The 5,600-nt window shown below is 49.8% G+C and overlaps 1 non-coding gene across 1 annotated transcript; it reads left to right on the top strand.

Annotated features, from left to right (window-relative positions):
• Nucleotides 1-4,856: 4,856 nt before the first annotated feature.
• On the top strand, nt 4,857-4,928 carry TRNAE-CUC (transfer RNA glutamic acid (anticodon CUC)). The gene has a single exon. It is a non-coding gene; the product is annotated as a tRNA-Glu (tRNA).
• The last annotated feature ends 672 nt before the right edge of the window (nt 4,929-5,600 follow it).

Genomic DNA, 5,600 nt, shown 5'->3' with positions numbered 1-5,600 from the left:
ACGCGGAGCAGAACTATTAATAGATGATGTAGACATTACAAAAAACACGAGGTAAAGAGGCCAATCCCTTTAATAACAATTCCATTACACAATACAACTGCAAATCCATCTAAAACTACATAAAACATCATTATAAGATGTCATGGGGGGCTACAGATGGAGACCACTGCCCCTATGAAACCACCTACATTTCACAGTCCTTACAGACCAGGACATCTGAAGGACAGGATCAGAGTAACCTCAAGAGTAAGGACCGTGACCGGATTTCACAGACTGACCACACTACCAGGGACTCCAAGCATCATAGTAATATATGATGCAAGGAATCCTGTTATATAACAGTTTGGTGCTGCTATTCACTGGAGATAAAAGGACTACGATGCAAGTCCATGATTCATGGACAGATCATGGTCACCTATAAAAGCCCTTAAGTTTTTTGTAGTTTTTTTCCACCTTGGCTAAGAGATGGAAGGTCATGGACAGATATTTCTTCCTCAAATAACTCCAAAGTCCATGTCATAGATCATGGTATAGTAGATGGGAGCAGGAATGTGAGTTGCCGGTGTTGTCTTTCGTCCTATCCATAGCTCGGGTAGAAATGGCCCATGACATAGATGATGGATCTGATGTAGACTACAAGGTCGCACTGGCTGTGAGCTACATGATCTGCCAGATCCAGGGTCTCCACAGTGGGGGTCATTTACTAAGCGCATCAGCGCTGGCATGCACACGACGGAAATCGGGGGGCATGGCCGAACGAAAACCCGAAGGATTCGGAAAAACCGCCGCATTTAAAAAAAAAAAAAGTGTCGCGGGACTCGCGCTTACCTTCACCAGGTATAGGCTCTTGCATTCCGGCGGAACTTCAGCGCAGCAGCAACATCTGGTGGACGGCGGAGGAACTACCTTAGTGAATCGCCGGAAGACCCGAATCCACCGCACAGAACGTGCCGCTGGATCGCAAATGTACCGGGTAAGTAAATCCCAATACCCAATGTGTTTGATGGTCCCAGTGTGATGCAGAAGGTTATCTATAACATGGCCAATATATCCCAAGACTAGGAGGTCAGGCTGAATACATGGACCATGGAGGTCAGTAAGAGGAACAATCTAAATAATGTCCTTCAGGACAAGTTCAGGGCTTCAGAAAATCAGGACTTTCCCTCTGTAGAGTTTTCTAATACTGAGAACAAGAAGTTAATTTAAGAAGCGGAGCCGGATAATCCCTAGTGTCAGAGGTCGGAAGCCAAAATTAAACTCTTTTCCATGAGAGGAACATTTTGTACTGTAAAAAAAAAAAATCCCATTATTTCAGTAAAAAGCGAAAAGCTAAGGTGATTCTTCTCTCTCCTCGGCCAAAGTCCCCCAAACCATTTACCATGGACAATCAGCTCCCCCCAGAGTGCAGAGGTTCATCCTCGCCCCCTGCACTTACCACTTTCCTCCGGTCATACTTCCACACCTGGGGGGCTCCTTTACCGGGGGTGGGGGCTCTATGCAATGTGAGTAAATGACTGGAAGACACTCTGTTCCTCCACATCTGCAGAGACCAGAGCGGAGCACTGGGCAATGCCACCAGAGGCGTGCCCTCGCCCCCTGCACATACCACCTTCCACTGGTCAAACTTCCACACCTGGAGGTCCGGGGCTCCTTTACCGGGGTGAGGCTTGTGCACTATGAGTGAGTGACTGAGGGAGACACATCTGCAGAAACAGGAGCGGATCGGTGGGCCATGCCGCCAGAGGCGCACTCTCCCCGGCTGCACATATCGCCTTACACTGGTCATACTTCCACACCCGGGGGGCTCCTTCACCTGGGGTGGGCCATGCCGCCAGAGGCGCACTCTCCCCGGTTGCACATATCGCCTTACACTGGTCATACTTCCACACCCGGGGGGCTCCTTCACCTGGGGTGGGCCATGCCGCCAGAGGCGCACTCTCCCCGGCTGCACATATCGCCTTACACTGGTCATACTTCCACACCTGGAAGTCTGGGGTTCCTTCACCAGGGCGAGGCTCCCTGCATTGCCGTCGCTGCCCGGCGTGCACCAGCGCATGACTGCTTTTTATAGATGCATCTATGTGCAGCACCCCTGCCAACGCATGGGCAAGGTGGTTGTTGTGAATAGCGCCCCCTCCATGTCAGGAGCTGTTATGGAGACTGATTACCTCTCTAGGAGGTCTCTAATTACTGGAGATCTTTGTAATTGCAGTTGTAGCCACTGCCTGGTAAGGCAAGAGTTAACCATGCCAAATGTTATTGTCCAATGATATTTCTTATAATATTGTAAAGCAAGCTGGAAGCTGATTGGAGAGTGCTACCACCTGACCAAGGGAGTATATAAACCCATGGTGGGCAGGAGCACAAGGACTTGGAGATTGAGAGACTCCAACTTGGAGCACATGTCAGCTCCAGAAAGCAGAAGAAAGAAAAGCAGCCAGGGGAAGACAGGAGGCTTAGGCCCCAGAGCAGAGGTCCCCCATCTGGACTCAGCTCATCTCTACCAGCTCGGTGATCTCCATCAGCTCCATAGGGATTAACGGAGCAGAACAGTCTTACACGGCCGTGGAGCATCTGATCCAACAGACCCCTCGTTTTCGTGATCTGCCAGGGTCTCAACACTGAGACCCCCACTGTTCAGCAAGTTAGGCCCTATCCCGTGGAGAGGGCTTAAATTTTCTAAGTGGGAAACCCCTTTAAGGCCCAAGTGTGATTGTTCCTTACAAGATAGACTTTGTTTTATTGCTGCCAAGTGCTGTAGAGCGCTGCTCCAGCACCCACGAGGTTAATTCCTGCAAGGAACTGTTTCAGCTCTGCTACATCTGTTGCTTGCTGCAGCAATGAAAGCGTCTACACAAAACCTCTACAGACTTTGTGCTACGCAGTAAGAAATTGCTGCCCTCCCGGCTACCATGCTGGTTTCTAGGAGTTGGGTTGCTGCCCCTGTTGGAATAGCCCAGGAAGAGGACCCCATACAGCCGCAGCCTCTGCTTTAAAGGGGTATTCCAGGAATATGAACGTTTTTCTTGCTCCGCTTACTGCACCACTGGCAGTGACCTCCACCAGCTCTAAAGTGGCGCACAAGCCTGTACAAATGCCTCCGCCTCCATGGGGTCAAGATGAAAACCTACAACGCAATCTCCGGGAGGTCCATCTAGACCGCCGCCGCCGGGAACAAGAGGCCCAAAGATCTGTGGCAGATCGGTCAGCTGAGTGGGTTTGGGTGCAACAGGGCTGCACTACGCACCTTACTGGGGATCGAACAAAGGACATGGCAGTGAGAGTGCCGAATCCTAGCCACTAGACCACCAGGGAGAAATCTGGCTTGTTTGCGGTGCCTGAGAGCGGCTCTGTTGACCATGTTCTGTAGAAAGTCACCTTGGTTTCTTGATGAGACCTTTTTTTTTTCTCTTCCTGTTGGGATTTTGTTCAATGATTTAGCACATTGACTCTTCAAGCGAGATAGAAACCCCATGATAAATTGGTGGGCGAGTTTTTTCCATTTCCAAAATGAGATCTCCTTTAGGACCACCAAAAATGAAGCACTAATTACAGAAAGGCACGCAGGCATCTTTATACATTACTAAAGCTATAGTATGGAAACTTCTGTGTCATCATCTGGATCCCTTGGCACGACGGCAGCCGACTGGGGACACCCGGTGGGGTTTTCAGGAACTACAGGTTCTATCTTGCTTGAAGAGTCAATGGGGGTCATTTACGAAACGCCCGATTCGCGTTTTCCCGACACGGGCCTCGGGGAACTTCAGCGTAGCAGTGCCACCTGGTGGACGTCGGAGGAAGTACCTTTGTGAATCCCGGCCGGACCCGAATCCACCGCAGAGAACGCGCCGCTGGATCGCGAATGGACCGCGTAAGTAAATCTGCCCCAATGTGCTAAATCAATGAACAAAATCCCACCAAGATAACTTTCTACAGATCATGGTCAACAGAGCCGCTCTCATGCACCACACACAAGCCAGATTTCTCCCTAAAAGGGCATCCTCTCCCTAATGGTCTAGTGGCTAGGATTCGGCGCTCTTACTGCTGCGGCCCGGGTTCGATTCCCGGTAAGGGAAAACGGCTCTTTTTTTTTCTTGCTGGTTCCGAGTCATGTTCTGTTCTTAGGATCCGTACATTAGTTGATGCAAAATTGCCATACCATAGCTTTAGAAATGTAAAAAGATGTCCACTCTCAGGCACCACAAACAAGCCAGATTTCTCCCTGGTGGTCTAGTGGCTAGGATTCGGCGCTCTCACCGCCGCGGCCCGGGTTCGATTCCCGGTCAGGGAAAATGGCACATTTTTTTCTTGCTGGTTTCGAGTCCTCTCCTGTTAAAATGACCTGTTTGTTAGCATGATGTGTTCTTAGGTACTGCATATCAAGATAATTTATCAGCTGCACCTCTTCAAAGTAATAAGGCGTCCTCTCCCTGGTGGTCTAGTGGCTAGGATTCGGCGCTCTCACCGCCGCGGCCCGGGTTCGATTCCCGGTCAGGGAAAATGGCTCTTTTTTTTTCTTGCTGGTTTCGAGTCATCTCCTGTTCTTAGGAACCGTACATTAGTTGATGCAAAATTGCCATACCATAGCTTTAGAAATGTAAAAAGATGTCCACTCTCAGGCACCACAAACAAGCCAGATTTCTCCCTGGTGGTCTAGTGGCTAGGATTCGGCGCTCTCACCGCCGCGGCCCGGGTTCGATTCCCGGTCAGGGAAAATGGTACATTTTTTTCTTGCTGGTTTCGAGTCATCTCCTGTTCTTAGGATCCGTACATTAGTTGATGCAAAATTGCCATACCATAGCTTTAGAAATGTAAAAAGATGTCCACTCTCAGGCACCACAAACAAGCCAGATTTCTCCCTGGTGGTCTAGTGGCTAGGATTTGGCGCTCTCACCGCCACGGCCCGGGTTCGATTCCCGGTCAGGGAAAATGGCTCTTTTTTTTTCTTGCTGGTTTCCAGTCGTCTCCTGTTAAAATGACCTGTTTGTTAGCATGATGTGTTCTTAGGTACTGCATATCAAGATAATTTATCAGCTGCACCTCTTCAAAGTAATAGGGCGTCCTCTCCCTTGTGGTCTAGTGGCTAGGATTCGGCGCTCTCACCGCCGCGGCCCGGGTTCGATTCCCGGTCAGGGAAAATGGCTCTTTTTTTTTCTTGCTGGTTTCCAGTCCTCTCCTGTTAAAATGACCTGTTTGTTAGCATGATGTGTTCTTAGGTACTGCATATCAAGATAATTTATCAGCTGCACCTCTTCAAAGTAATAGGGCGTCCTCTCCCTGGTGGTCTAGTGGCTAGGATTCGGCGCTCTCACCGCCGCGGCCCGGGTTCGATTCCCGGTCAGGGAAAATGGCTCTTTTTTTTTCTTGCTGGTTTCGAGTCATCTCCTGTTCTTAGGAACCGTACATTAGTTGATGCAAAATTGCCATACCATAGCTTTAGAAATGTAAAAAGATGTCCACTCTCAGGCACCACAAACAAGCCAGATTTCTCCCTGGTGGTCTAGTGGCTAGGATTCGGCGCTCTCACCGCCGCGGCCCGGGTTCGATTCCCGGTCAGGGAAAATGGCTCTTTTTTTTTCTTGCTGGTTTCGAGTCATCTC

This window comes from Engystomops pustulosus, chromosome 9 (assembly GCF_040894005.1).
Source record: "Engystomops pustulosus chromosome 9, aEngPut4.maternal, whole genome shotgun sequence".
In the NCBI taxonomy this organism is placed as follows: domain Eukaryota; kingdom Metazoa; phylum Chordata; class Amphibia; order Anura; family Leptodactylidae; genus Engystomops; species Engystomops pustulosus.
This window is presented reverse-complemented; position numbering and strand designations above follow the sequence as displayed.